At 36.2% G+C, this 15,937-nt stretch overlaps 1 long non-coding RNA gene across 1 annotated transcript; it reads right to left on the bottom strand.

Annotated features, from left to right (window-relative positions):
- Positions 1-2,261: 2,261 nt before the first annotated feature.
- LOC107838264 (uncharacterized) lies at positions 2,262-15,188 on the bottom strand. Its single transcript, XR_001664329.1, has 3 exons — positions 14,926-15,188; positions 14,842-14,848; positions 2,262-2,273 (listed from the first exon to the last, which is right to left on the bottom strand). It is a non-coding gene; the product is annotated as an uncharacterized LOC107838264 (long non-coding RNA).
- Between the last annotated feature and the right edge of the window lie 749 nt (positions 15,189-15,937).

Here is a 15,937-nt window from a genome sequence, read left to right as displayed (position 1 = left end):
CTGCAGGGCTCCTGCATTTGCCCTGGACTGTGATTTTTTTTAAAGGGAATCTCTGACATGTAGATTTTGACTTGGCTACAGTGAGCAGAACTTTCAAACCGAGGGAAAGCATATATCTACCCTTTAGTTTGTCTCTAATGTCTTTTTGGACCAGTTTTCTTCTTTCCTACAGCCCGAGTGTCCTCCGAGGATTGACTGATATGTGAACCTTCAACAAGTTGGCTGGGGTTTAAAACTCCATGGTTTTTATCTGTCAACACTCACATTGCTGTATTTCAGATTTTCTTTCCACAGTGGGGACTTTCATGGACAGTTCTTTTCCCCGGTGTGTGCAACAGAAAAGGCAGGTTGATTAAACCCATTCAAACCTTCCGATTTTTCCAAGTTTTCGTAAAGAACTACACTGTTGAGCCTTCAAGTGGTGGGGGAAAAAAAAGCATTGACAGTAACGGCATTAATCAGAAGGCTCTACGGTGAGCCGCTGGGATGTTTGACACCTTTTTCTATTCACTGAAAAGCCTCTTTTACTGGAGAGACTCACACCGTCAGTTTGCTGCTGTAATCAAAAAGAATGGAACTTTATGTCTGTAAGTGTATTTCAAAGGCCTGAGGAACATATGCATCCTCTCTTTCAACTTTCCGTTCCTGTTTATTAAAGAGAAAATATCAGTTTGTCGCCTTCCTTTAGGCTCCATTTCAGTTCCCTCTGGGTTTATGTCTCCTGCAAACAAAGATATTAGGACCAGCAGCCAGAATCAGTTCGTTGGACCTTCAAACGGAGATAAAAGACACATTGTAACGTCAGAAGATGAAGAAAAAATTTAAATAAAAACAGATTTCACATTCAAGTGCAAAACACAGTGTCTAAATATGCATAATTCTTTAATATTTCCACATTTTCACAAGCTTGAATGTATTTAATGAAGATTTGATTTGATAGACTAAAGTAAGGGTCTCTTACTAATACTATGAGATGACTTCTGAAGGCAACTTCTGCATTTTATTTAAGGGGACTAAAGGGGAAGGAGTCGAATACAAACGGAAACCAATTTTTAGATTTTTACTTAAGAAAATTTGTCTGCATTTGTGTACCAATTATTCACTATCTTTTTTATTGGTCTGTTAAAAGAAAAATCCAAGTAAAATATGTTTGAGTTTGACAGAATATAAAAAAGGAAATATCTGAAGGTGCTACGACAGTTTACACTGTTCATATACATGAATATTTAGGAATATTTTGTGTTTTTCAACTTTTACAAAAGGCATTTGTTAGCGTTTTAGTGCGGGGTCTCATGTATTCATTCATTTCAGGTGTTCACGGGTGTCCACTGTATTTCTTAACCAAACTACTTCCTGCAATAATTTATCTTTTTCTGATACATGCTGGTTCATTTTGCATGGAAAAGACATGACACTCTAAAAAGTGTTTTGACTAATTTGATTTTCTGTCATAAAAACACCTTTTGTCATTTAGTTAACTGGCATATTAGTAAGTGCCTAAAATACATGACCACGTGTATAGCTGTGTTTCCATTACAAACGTGCACAAATATACCCTGATAATGTCGAAAAAACATAATTTTGCAATTGCCGTGTTACCATTAAATAATAAATACAGTTAAAAATCACACGTGAATACGTTTGTTCTTGCGATAAGTCATTAAAAAAACACCATCCTCCTACCACTTCCTGTAGTCATCTTCTCCATAACATCCTGTTGTTGATCACGTTTCCATTGTAGTTTTGTGAATTAATTTTTTTTTAATGCGACCAAATAAAAAAACACCTCATCCTAGCACCAGAAATAAAATAAAAATAATTTAAAAAAATTTTCTTTTCTAAATGTGAAGGTTCAAAATTATATTGTAAATGGTAATGCAGCTTCTGAGGGATTTTTACTTTCAGGAAGCAGCATTTAGCGTCAAATCTGTATTGTTCTCTGAACTGTGTTAACGTTCCAGTCTCAGCTACAGTATGTACAGGAACACTTTGGCAACATTTTGTATTTTTAACAGTAACAAATGTTTTCTCCAGCACATTTTCAACATCAAACCGCACCGTGGGACTGCCGCAGCTGAACCACAATCCAGGCTCCTCTGTATTTAGCTGATCTGACCAAGTAAATGTTGTCTTTGACAACAACTCGCCATTAGTTTGTTCAGTGAAGGGAAGAATGAACAAGGAGCAGCATGACAGCAGGCAGGTAGGTAAACAGAATTGTGCTGCTGCTAATGCAGAGATCTTGTACCACAGCATAACAATTTCTCTGCATCCTTTCTGTTAAAGCTATATTGCTGCTGACATCAAACAACCTACTGTATGTCGTCGTTTCAGTGTTATGTATTGTAATAAATGTCATGACGGCAAATTATCTCACACAAAAACAAAAACAATTTAATGCTAACGTATTAAAATAAATCTACTTTTTATCAACATTTTGGTCAGTAGTGAATTTATATGATTTCTTTTGGTTATTTTTGACCACACACTCTACTGTATTTTAATATATTTGTAAAAAAGCTTAGCGTCCATGTGAACTTGTAGTCGCATCCCTTTGTTCTATTTTCAGCAGTTTATTTTCTTATTTAAACGAGGTATATTTGACAAACAATTTCAATTCATGGGAAGGTAAATTTCATATTTCCATTAATTTCAAATGTTAAAACACTTCAGTAAAAATACAATAGGCTGTTTAGTTTTTGTAAATGCAAATAAAATGTTTCATTGTGGCCACATAGATGAAGTATGCTAGGTCTTAAAGATGCTTCATTGTCACTTTAAATATCCATTTATTAGCTTTCAGTTTGTTTTGATTTCATGTTAGCTCCGTGAAATCAAAACAAATTGTTAGCTAACTGTGCTAGCTCCTTCTGTTGGTGTTAGCTCCTGCTAATGGTTCTAGCTGTAGCTAATATAGTAAAAAGTAGCTCACAAGCTGTTCACACCAGTTTATTTCAACATTTATCTCACGTATAGCGACACATGAAAACTTTGAGGCAGTTTGCCTCAATCCAGACGTTTTGTGAGTCGACACAGTCAGCTTCCATGACCTTGACTTCTTGTGTTTTGTATATGAACTGGGATCCACTTTAACCAAACTTCCAATTCAAAGGAACAAAACGGCGACAAGTACAATAAAAAATATACAATTTTTCAAGTAATTAATAGTAAAATTACAGCATATTTAAGACAACATGGTCAACTAATTAGATTTACACTGAGATTTTTTTTTTTTTTTTTACATCTGAAGACTGGTTGCTTTGGATTTCATTTAGTGAATAATACATTCAGATGTTAAGGTGTCAAAATAAATTTGTAAATCATTCACGTTTTTTCTTCTACTACACAATTATACTGTATTGAATTCAGAATTGAAAAAAAATCAAGTTTGTCACTTGACAATAGATGAGAAAGTTCACTGTGATATTTGATTGGCAAAATCTAAAACCTCCAACTTCAACCTCAGACCTCCAACAGATACGTTTCCAGGTCGTCACAACAAGTTGGTGCCACAGTGCAGCTTCCTGTGTGTCTTTCCCCTCTCTGTCTGCGTCTCTCCTTCCTCGCAGTGACTCTTCTCGGTGATGTATTGGATCCTGAGAGAGAAAAAGGTGACTTTCTCCTTTCCATGATCCAAAAGCAAAGGTCGTGGACCCTCTCCGCCTGAGGTGCTCCCCTTCAAAGAAACTCAATTTTCACTTAAAAAGGCGGACTGATCCACTACCTTCTCCCGCTGCTTCTCGTTCTCACTCCGCTTCCTCTCCTCCCTCCCCCTTCCCGTCATGTGTCCACCGAGTTGTTCCCCCGGCCCCCGGACAAAGGACGATTACACGAATCCGTCACCCAGGAAATCCCGACACTTTATTTCCTCTCAGACAAAGAGCCAGTGACGGGTGATGAGTTTGTAGCTGCTGGGGGATTTGACAGACTCCAGGGGAATAATAAAGCAATTTCAGTCTGCCAGAAAAGTCAGAGGAAGGAGAGACAGAAAGAGAAGAGTGTGGGGGGGGAAAAAAAAAGAAAAACCCACACATGTGGAAGATATAAATCACTACTATGATAGCTGCAGTTTTTTTGGCGGAAAAATGAGACAGTTAAATTGCACAGAGACATGACCGGTCCTGATCACGGTGGAGATGTGGTGCGGAGAGCAGTCGCAGAAATATGACTGAAATACAAGTTTATTATGGGTTTTATGAGACGATCTGTATTTTCAGGTCAAATAACTGTCACATAGTCAAAAGACGTAAAAATAAAATGACAAGATTTTTAAACGTTGGCCACTAAAAATATAAAGATTTAAATACAGACAGTATAAATTCAGATGGTAAGCGTACAGCAGTGCCACAAGAAAGAACTTTACAGTTTAGTGAGTTCTAGTTTTACAATTAGGTGTGTGTGTGTTGCTTACCGTCCATATAAAACCCAATGTTTGTTTGGATTTTGGACAAAACATCACCAAAGCAACAGTTTTATAATAGTTTTGGGTTTTTCATTATAACTTAGTTTTATTTTGCTGTGATTTCTTTTATCTAATTCAGTTAGTTTTAGAGTGTGTTTGCTAGTTTCTTTTAGTTAAATATTGTTTAGTTTTAGTTTTTATTAGTTGTAGTAACAGTTTTAAAAAGCTCAAAGTGTTGTATTGTTATTTTGCATAAATCAATTTTGTAATGAAAACTTGTTTAAAAACAATATATGTTCAATTATTTTTGAACAACCGTCTGATTGCCGTTTTCTCCCAACTTTAGCTTGTCACCATTTTTCGGACCAGCCTAAAAGGCACCAGGAGGATTACGGAGCCACGTCATTTGCCGACAGCTGACGTAAACGGCTTATGTGGCGGGGAAAAAAAGACCAATTTCACATTGGTTTGAAAGACAGAAAATAGATTCATAAACACAAAAAACAAAGGATATTAAATCTATAATCTATAAAAATTCTTCAGTATGTTTTAGTTTTATAAACACACAATATAGTTCCATTTACTCACCATTGTTTATTTCAGTTAACAAAAATGATTTCTCAGTTTCAGTTTTTTTTATTTTGCTTGATATAATAACCTTTCAAAGCTTCAGAAAGTATAACATTGCCTGTTTGATCCACAGCTTGATCTGCTGTGTTTGTAAAAACACGTTGCCAATGAATTCTAACACTGATTAAAAACTTTAAATCGTCGGACATGTTGATTGACTTATTTCCCCTCTAACTTTGCACTTATATTGCCATTTAAAAAATGTTTTTGAAAACCACAAACTATGGGTTGTTTGTTGACTATTTAGAATCTTTCCAGTGATATGTAAGAGATCGCTACCGACTGGCTAACGCGACGCACACTTTAGGATTTAAAGCTTCACATAAACTACAGATAAACAACGAGCATCTCAGCTCTTTGTCTTTGAGCAAAGCAGAAATAAATATGCATTCTGAGAAATAAATATGCATCATGGAATTTATGTGTTGTTATCACTAACCACTTCAAAACATGAATCATTTAACCAATCACCAGCCAATTCATGTGATTTTTTTTTATTTTTTATTTTGGATGTTCAGGACTTTTTTCAGGGCTGTTTATGTTCGGAAAAAAAAAATTGTCACTGTTATAATTATGTACTTTATTCTGACACAGGAGAAAATGCGTGATTTGATTGCTGATTGCTAAGACCAAGTGCCCTTAAAAAAGAAGGAAAAATAAAGACATCAGCAAATAACCAGGAGTCGGATGCAGAACTGATGTTCTATCAAACGTTGCACGAAATACAGATAAACATGAAACATCTCAGTCTCAGTGAAGCAGAGATAAATATGCATTTTCAGGATAAAGTTTTACATCTAATTCTTATTTTATAAGACGATCTTAGTTAATGACACCGAGTCATCTCACTCTGGAAAACACAATTTAAATAATAATTTAAAGCCCAAAATTGTTATTAATTTGTAGTAGAGACGCAACAATCAGATCTTAATATCTGTGTCAGCCCTGATATAAAAAATCTAAATGTGTCAGTGATGATCCATAAGGGCAGATCGACTCAGTCTAATTCTATGTTTTGTGCGTTGAGTGACATCATGCTTTATCACTTATTTTACATTATATTTACAATTCCTATTTGCACTTTCTGAACCACCTGAAAAATGTATTGCAGTTTTTTACATGTTTGACCAAAGTAGTCAACCTATTGTTTTTGTCAGCTTCAGTTTCTTTATTTTTTATTTTACGTTGGCTGTTATACACCTTATTGCATTGACTAAACAAATTGAAGCTCTTATTTTTACATTTTTCACCAAACTGGTGAAGCTATTGGTTTCAGTGTGTTGTACTGGTGCAGGGTTGACAAATAAATGTCTAATTCAGTACACTTATGTGTTGTGTTTTAAAAAAGAAACATTTTTCAGTCAGTTCAGCTGTTTTTCTGCATCAGATCAGTATCAGATATCGGGTATCGCCAGTGTAAAAAAGTGTAGCTGCAGCTGATTACCTGCAGACAGTTTTTTCAGACTATCAGGTCGAATTCCTGAAGCAGCGAAGTTTACTGATGCGCCGCACGAACTCAGACAAACCTCTGTCAGGACCAGCTGCTGTTTATCGGCCAACAGCTTTGAGTTGTCGCTCCGAGAGGAAAATGTTTCCTGGAGTTTTCTTGTCTTTTACCTTAGTTCAGCATGTCCACAGCTCTGCAAAGTACAAGTAGATGCCACTGTAATCACCTGAGTTATTGACTATCTGACAGCCAGCCAACGGTTTAGGTGCGTGAAAAGGCGGTGTGTGAGTGTGTGTCAGGTTTTGAATTGAGCTAGGACACGTGTCATCTTTAGAAATACTTAGAGGACTCAGCGGCTTGTAAACAGGAAGTAGAGGAGTGAGTGGATGGCTTTGTGGGAAGCAGCGGTAACAATGTTGAACTGAACGTACGATGTGTTTTCATGTGACGTTGCTTTTGGATAAATGACCTCTCTGTTGCTAAGTGGCCTTTCGGCTCATGTCAGAACTAAACTTGTTCCCTGTGAATAATGACATAATGACTCTCTCTTACTAGTTTCATCCAGGAGCTTTATACGTTCTTTTGGTTTGGAGTTTATACACACATTTTGGACCAGAACTTCATCATCTCTGTCTGCATACAATTGATTGAACACATGCGCACTGCGACTTCAACATAAATTATACTCCAGGCCAAATCACCGTTTCTTTCCCTGATATGTCTGCTGATTTACTTTTTATACATTTTAATGGCGTCCTAGAATGTTGCAGTATTTATTTTTATTTATATTTATTTATTTATTTATTTATTTATTTATTTTAAATTCTACCATCGTTCCAAATATAAGTAGTTTTAGTTCAGGTTGAGTTTGATTTAATAAAGGCAGTGAGGAAAATGGAGAACGTTAACTGTCTGGTTTCAAGGACATGCAATCCAATCAAAAAAAATAAAATAAAATAACAACAATAATAGACAATAAATGATTTATAGTAATGTTTTTGTTCATTTAACATTTTTCTAATATCTGCATGCTGTTCTGCTGGTTCACTTGTGTAGCACATTTCAGCAACAAAGCACTTTAAAGTGCTTTACACCATAAAACCATCACAATTTGAAACAAGCAAGAAACATCACATTTGATCAAATATCATCATCAAAATCACCAAGCAAATACGCTGATCAATGTTCCGTTTATTATTTGTCAAAAGTAACTCTAAACCGGTGGGTTTTTAGCCTTAATTTAAAGGAACTTGGCTGTGTTGCAGTTTCTGGAAGTTTATTTCAGATTTGTGGTGCATAGAAGCTGAATGCTGCTTCTCCATGTTCATCTGCTAAGGCGAGTGAATCTTCATCAGTGCAGACAGAGTGTCTGCATACGGCAGCATGTGATTAGATAAGGTATTAATGACATCTCAGAGTTGTGATTCTCATACTGTGGAAAATTTTAACTCGGTGAAAATGGAAGCACGGAAAATTACACAAAAGTAAAAACTCAAACTAGGAGTAAGAGACTGTAAGGATGAAAATACAGCATTAGACAAAACTACTGTACTGTCATTAAAACTACGATACTTGAGTAGTTGTACATACACTGCAAAAACAGCAGCAGGCTATTTATAAGAATGGAAAAACTAATTTTAAAAACGTATGGTTTCCTTAGGTGTCATATTTCTTTTAAGAACATTGTTCAAACACCAGCAGCATGCCATTTTTCTGCAACACCATGTAATATTTTATTATCCATACATTAGAACAAGAATATGTATATATGTTTGACACTGAATTGGATTTTCAGCTCCTGTAAATTCAAAAATTTAAATGTGAACCAATTAAAAAAAATAAAAAAATTGGCCTGACCCTCATATAATAAGCAAAGCAGGTAAAAATTGTGTTTAGTAAAATTTAGATTGGTAAACATAGTAACTATAATTACGATTAATATTACAATCATTAATACTAATTGAAATATTATTCTGAATAACATTACATATGCTGAATAATATATACTGATACCTGAAAAATGTTACAATTGTTAATCATAATAGTAAAAGAAAAGCGTCTCTGGTTTTGTATTTTTCAAAAATGGCACTGAGAATCCAGTGGTTTCTTCAATATCAACACTGATTAGTAAAACTATCGTCAGCATATGTATTGCAACAACAACAGCAAAAAAATCTCAGTGAAAAAGAGCTTAATAATATTTAATGCTTAAAGTGTCTTCTCCAACACCGTAAACTTTAACGACGTTTAACGTGCACGTCTTCACGTTTTCGGCACGAGAAATAAATCTTCGTTTGACAAAAAAAAAATCAAAAAAAAAAAACACACACACACACAAAAGTACCTTATTATGATAAGTTATGGCTCACAGCAGAATGGTTTCCAGACTGCTGTGCGGCGCAGACAGCTGCTGCGCGTTGTTTACTCGGATTAAAGCGGAGGGGGGAAGTGAAATGAATACCTGCAGTTCAGACAGTTGCATAAAAATAAAAACTGAAGCAACATTTCTGACTCAACGTGTGAAAGCATTGGGGTTGTTATCATACATCACTGTAAACAAAACTAAGCAGCATATCTCATTACGGTGCAGCTGCCGCCTGACTACAGGCGCCACAAAAATGGAAATTACCTCCGTCAGAAACAGATACCACACGACTCTTTGGCTTCATATTGTAAATCCACTGATAGAGGATTTTTGTTTGTTTTTTTAATTTTTTTTCTGTGGCGACGCGTCTTGTATCAATATTTCACGGTGACAGCAGCAACTACTATCACTCGCTTCTAAGCTTATCATGGCGTTTTTCATTTATTTATTTATTTTTTCTCCCCTCTGACGTCCCATCCATCACGGCCTGTCGGGTTATAAAGTTCCAGCAGAAGAAAAATGTGTTGTATTTTTTTCTTCTTTTTTTTAAAAATCTCTCTGCTCAACAAACAACATCACAGCACTTTTCGGTTTAAACTGTCCAAATTACAGCTGCATCAAAGCAACAGCAGGGTTGTTTGAGTTTAAAAAAAAACGAAGGGTGCTCTTTATTATGATAATGGGAGCCTTTCAAAAACACCACCCCGAGGACCTTTTGCTATTCAGGTACGTTGCCTTCTTTTGAGATGTTGCTTTAATGGCAGAGCCGCCTGCATAATAAACCACAGGCTGACATTTAAAACACGAAAATCACAAATTATGCAACTGCCGAGGTCCATTGGGTAAGTGGTGGAAGTGGTGTTTGGGGGTGGAAAATGGGGGCCAGTGTTGCTGACAGGTGATCTTAAAGGGACAACTCTGAATTTTCACCAGTAAGATTCTGGTGCAACATCATTAGCAGCTAGCATGCTACATACAGGATGTTTTGATTTTTTTTATGTATTTTACAGCCATTTGGTGCCACTTTATAGCACAATCAATTCACTGTTGACTTCAGCAGCTATAAAAATGCAATATATATCAAATATGATTTAAAATAAATTCTACTTTGCGATTTAATGCCTTGAAATTGGACCTCTGTCTCTTTAAGAAGCTCCTGCTCTTTCTAAAACTCCGCCTACAGGAAGTCATCACAGCATGGCTCCTTTATTAACCCCTTAACAACATCTTTACCAGCTGATTAGTAGCTCATACAATGAGCTCAGCAGATGCACAGTTCCACCAGATGTTTGCTATTTGCTGCTGGCTAGTCTGAAGGAGCTGAGTGGTGGAGTGCTGTTTTGTGAGGCGAAAGCTCCCCTTGGAAACTGCATCTCAGAGGAAGAGATTTCTAAAACATTCATGAAAGAATAAAGGGAACACTCCATGTTATGTTTATGATGAGGGAATAACATTATAACGTTATGTAAAGCTCCAAGAAGTCGATTTTACGTGATACTGCCTCTTTAAATTCCAATTTTGACAGACATGGAGAGTGAAGCTAACAGTCAAAAAATAGGGGCCTAAACAAAAGCTAATGTCTACCATCTTAAAACCACTGCAATCAGTAAAACGTCACTGTTTTGCGAGCCTTTAAACTGTTGTCACGTTTGCATTTGGGTTGTGATTGACAGGGAAGCTGCTGAGAGCAAAACAAGCAAAAAGGATTCTGAGTAACTCCCTGATTGAAAAGGCAGCGTTTGAATCAATGAAATTGGTTGGCACTGGAAGCGCAGTTTATTTCTGATATCAGCAGTGCAATGCCTTCTACCTCTATTCTCTGTGTAAATAATAATCATCTTCTCTGCAAATGACAGCCAAATGCAAACATGATTATGGTCTGAAGGCTCATAATGCAGGGTTCACATGAAACACTGGCATATCTGACAATCAAGCCGTTTTCAGAAGGTGGAAATATACTGTGGCCTTGACCCTTCTCAGATTAGCCATTAGCTTTAGCATCTGAGACCAGAAGGCTGCACAGCCTCCAAGCCTGTTCTATGTAAATTTTGTCATCTGTATGTATCCACTCTGCTCACAGATTTTTATGATTAAGCTAGCTGTGTGCGCAGGCAGAGGCAATATTACTCGTAGCCAGAGGGTAGAGCTAAGCACACAGCAGACAAAGAAAATGAAGCCTCAGTTGATGAGCAATAGAAGACAACGACAGGAAAGCTTGTTAGTTAAGATTGACTCTTGGAGACAATAAGGGCATGAAAACTGTGCTGGATATTTTTTCTTTTAGATATTTTCTTCTTCTCGTCTTCTGGGTTTACAGTGTAGCAACAGTTTCTTTTGGTTGTTCAGCTAATCCAAAGCTAGCATGAACAGCAGCAGCCTGCGTGGACCATGAAGCTCTTGTACACAGATTCAGTGATGTAGTCGTTTATTTTGGTAACCGGTCCTTTACGGTGAGCTGTAGTTTTGAAGCAACTAGTTTGCCTTTTAGACATTTTCTGTTTTTTTTTTACTAACACAGACTTGTGGCCATGTCTCTGTGAAGCACTGACACTTTGAGTTTTACTGCAGCACCTATAATTGGGCAAAACCTAACCTGTAGTTCCGATGAGTGTGTGTTGAACATGCACCCAAAGTGAGCTGCTCTTTACTTTGTCAGCAAAAAACCTGCAGGGGAAGTTTCTTCCCTCGTGCTGTGGTTTCTTTATGACTGACCATCTGATTCTGAAAAAGATTAGCATTACTCTTTTTTCATAAGAGCAATATATTTCCTCAGTATTTCTGTGCTTTTTGACATCCAGTTTTTATTAAATACATTTCAGAGTAGCACTGAATTGTCTATGAACCAATTATTTTTTTCAGCTACAGTTTTTTTTTTGTCTGCTTGTATTCCAATTTTCCTGCTCATAATGACGCCTCAGTCTCTCCATCTATGACCACGTTTTGAACCTACAACAGAAAACTGACACTCAGAATACCTAAAATGCTCAATTAAGGTGCACTCAGCAAATTAAAAAAAACAAGAGGCCCTTTTCCTGTCAAATGAAATGATATCTTTAGCCTCCATAACACACAAGCAATGATATTTATCCTGATGATGACACTGGACACAAAGCCCAGTGATGCAGTCGGACCTTGATGTTCATGACGTCCTTCAACAAAACACTAACAACCTCATTAGCTTGTAACTGAAATGTCCCACTGAAATGTTTGTTTTTTTCTTTTAGCTTTTCTGTTTGTGGGAATAGAGTTGATGAGAGAGGAGCTTCTTTTGCCATTTCGTAGGCTTGTAGTTTACGAAACGGCAAACAGGTCTGCGTATTGTGTAGCCAACATAGGGAATGAGGAAAAAAAGCAATAGAAGTGGTTTTGAATTATTCTTCAACTGGTTTTCTGCATTATTTTCCCTTTGCTGTGGCGCGCTGCATTACATTAATAATACCCACATGTCCATGTTTTTGTTTCTGGATGTAAACAGTGGCATTCAGCGTGTCTAAGTATGCTGTTCCAATTCCATAACAAGAAGTCACACAGTACGGAACAAAATAACAAATATATTTCTCGCTCGTACCGTTTTTAGGAGAACCCAACTATTCCTTTAAGCTCAGTCTGGGTGCAGGGATGTCTAAAGTAGCTATTTCCATTTTCTTTTAATTTGCCCTCATTGACTTTATTTGGCAGTTCTCATCAGAGAGGCAGGAAATTAAAGCAGATAGTGAGATTCCTCTGTATAATAATCTAAAGAGGTGCAGTACTGACGATGAAACGCAAGACATGCCTGGTTTCTGTGGGATACAGCCACAGATTGGAGGACACTCGGGGGGTAGAAGTGGTTTGATGAAAGGTGGTGCCGTGAGTAATACTCACACATGCGGATAAATAAATCTAAAGTCTCCCCCGTCACACTTCAGATTCCACTCTGCTGCGCCACAGCAGAGCAGTTCAAACCTCCCCAGTGGGAGGGGGTCGAGACGAGGCCGCTTCCGCCCTGGCCAGCCATTGGAAACTCATTATTTCAGTACTAAGTGATGGATCATTTCCAAATGATCTCCATGTACACCCCAACAATTAAGCCACCAGCAAGGCAATTATAGATCAGCAATATAGTGATGGGACACTGATATATTGCCCGGCTTTAACCTTTGGGCGCATGGACAGATTCCACTTATTAAGCCACAGCTTTATTGGACCAATAAAAATGGTTGTGCCGCCAAATCAGCTCCCATAACTGCAGGCTGGAGATTCTTCTTCTTGCGGGAAGAAACATTGGCATAAACTGTAGCTGTCTGGGAGAGCAGCAGAGAGAAGATTGTGTTTTTTTGGTTTGCGCTTCATGAATCACTAAGAGTAAAAAGACAAAAAAATTAACACTTAGAAGTAGCTTGGTTCAAAAAATTAAACTTGTGCATATATAATTTTTTTATTAAAAGGGCAGTACTATGTATTTTCTAGGCATATAGTTTCACTATATAACACAATGAAGTAACCGTGTTACTTTCAGTTGTTATAAAAATGCTGTATATTTTAAGTATGACATACTATGACGTAGAGAAATTTGACTTTGTAATTTAACGACTTGAAATTGGGCCTCTGTCTCTTTAAGAACTCTTTCTGAAGCTCCGCCTTCCAGAAGACATCACAACATGGCAACCCTATCAACCCTTTAGCAACGTTTTACCAGTGTTTCACTGCACAGTAGCTTGTATTATGAGCTCAGCAGATGTTTACTAATTGTTGCTGGCTAGTCTGAAGGAGCTGAATGGAGAAGTCGCACTGACGTTTGGAAGAAACTGCAGCCTTACGAGGAAGAGCTGTGTCCTCGAAGGCAGAGCTAGGTTCGCCCAGGCATTTTGGACACTTGTATGGTTGTGGAAAGAATCAAAACAACACTCCAGGTCTGTTTTTGATGAAGGAATAATATTATAACAATGTAAAGTTCAAAATACTGGACTTTACATAATACTGGCCCTTTAAGCTATTTGAACTTGTTTGTGAATAGCAAGTTATGCAAAAACTACTGAAATGTTCAACTGTGGACATGTGGACTTAAAAGGTTAAAGAAGGTCATCTGTAAAAGTTATAGCACACTTTAGTTTCAACTTAAAATTTCAACCAAAACCAAATATTCCTTACTTTTTGTGAGTAAGGCCTCAGTAATATGGAGAGCCATTTCAGCCTAAATATAATATATTATCAATTTCTCAATTTCCCTTTTTCATTTATCTTTCATTTATCTGTTTTTCATTTATCTATTTTTCATTTACCCATTTTTCATTAATCTATTTTTCATTTAACCATTTTTTAAATTTAGCTTTTTCATTAACACAATTTTTCATTTATTTTTTATATTATCAATTTCTCAATTTCCCTTTTTCATTTATCTTTCATTTATCTGTTTTTCATTTATCTATTTTTCATTTACCCATTTTTCATTAATCTGTTTTTCATTTATCTATTTTTCATTTACCCATTTTTCATTAATCTATTTTTCATTTAACCATTTTTTAAATTTAGCTTTTTCATTAACCCAATTTTTCATTTATTTATTTTTCAGATTATCAATTTCTCTTTTCATTTATCTATTTTTCATTTATCCCTTTATCCATTTAACCATTTTTCATTAATCTATTTTTCATTTAACCACTTTTCAATTCCCCTTTTTCATTAACCCAATTTTTCATTTATTTTTTTTTTCAGATGATCAATTTCTCTGTTCCCTGTTTTCATTTATCTATTTTTCATTTGTCCATTTTTCATTTATCCCTTTATCTATTTACCCATTTTTCATTAATCTATTTTTTAATTTAACCATTTTTCAATTTCCTTTTTCCATTAGCCCGATTTTCTATTTTCCAGTTTCATTAATCAATTTCTCATATATCCCTTTTTTATTTACCCATTTTTCTTTTATCCATTTTTCATTTAACATTTGTTTGAAATTTTTTTAAACTAGAACACATCCTGGCGGCGTTCAGTTTGTCACCTATTCCCGAGATAAACTCAAGACCTTCTGCGATCATAATTGAGCACCCCTATTGATTAAATATGACTGTAGTTTAAAAACAAACATCAACGTTAGCTTACCGTGCAACGTCTGGGCAATCGGAGGACTCCTGGACGGACAGCAGCGGTGCATGTCTGAAAGATGGCCTCCGATGCAGATCTCCAAGGCTTGCCACTCTCATTCTCTCAGCTCGATGCTCCATAGAGCTGCCTCTGGATAATGCAGTTCACTTACAATGTACAGAAAAGTCTGCTCTTTATAGTTGGATCACAGCTGGTAGCTATGAAGGTGTCCCGAACCTTCAATCGTAAGCCAACTTCAGCGGCCACTTTGTCCAAACTATAAAAACCCCTGATGGTGAAGCTCTGAGTTCATCAGAGCTGCAAACTGAAACACATTCTGTCTGAGCGGCCACACGAAAAAAAAAAAAAGTCAGGAGTAATAACACTATTTTCTAATGAAGTTAATGAGCTTCAGCTTATTGATAACCCGTTAGTAGGTCGCCATCTTTCTTGAAACAAAGTACAGTGTGACGCTAACCAACCAATTGGGGAAGTTGTAGCCTAATGACGTACCTCTCCTCATTTGCATTTATTCTTTTTCTAAGTTTTGCGGGGAAAACAGAATGTGATAAATAAGAAAATAAGGAAATACTAAATGAATAAGGGAAATTGGAAAATAGGAAAATTAAAACTTTTTCAAACAAATGTTAAAGGAAAAATAGATAAATGAAAAAGGGAAATGAGAAATTGATAATATGAAAAATAAATAAATGAAAAATTGGACTAATGAAAAAGCTAAATTATTTATTTAACACATTTTTCATTTATTTCACTCATTTTCTTCATTTATTGATTTATTTTACTCACTTTTTTATTTATTTCACCCATTTATTTATTTATTTAATTTTGGCTGAAATGGCTCTCCCTCCTACAGTAGCACCTTCTGATTACACTGGAAACTGGGGCTACAATACCTCGTCCACACAGATAGTCACATCAGCACTTAAACGGACATAATTATGTAAAACCAAGTTTTTTGAGTTTTCTATAAGTTGTTATTCCCTCATCAAAACACAGCTGGAGTGTTGCT

This window comes from Poecilia formosa, unplaced genomic scaffold, assembly GCF_000485575.1.
Source record: "Poecilia formosa unplaced genomic scaffold, Poecilia_formosa-5.1.2 Scaffold233, whole genome shotgun sequence".
NCBI classification, from domain to species: domain Eukaryota; kingdom Metazoa; phylum Chordata; class Actinopteri; order Cyprinodontiformes; family Poeciliidae; genus Poecilia; species Poecilia formosa.
The sequence above is the reverse complement of the archived record's forward strand: the minus strand, read 5'-3'. Positions and strand labels throughout refer to the sequence as shown.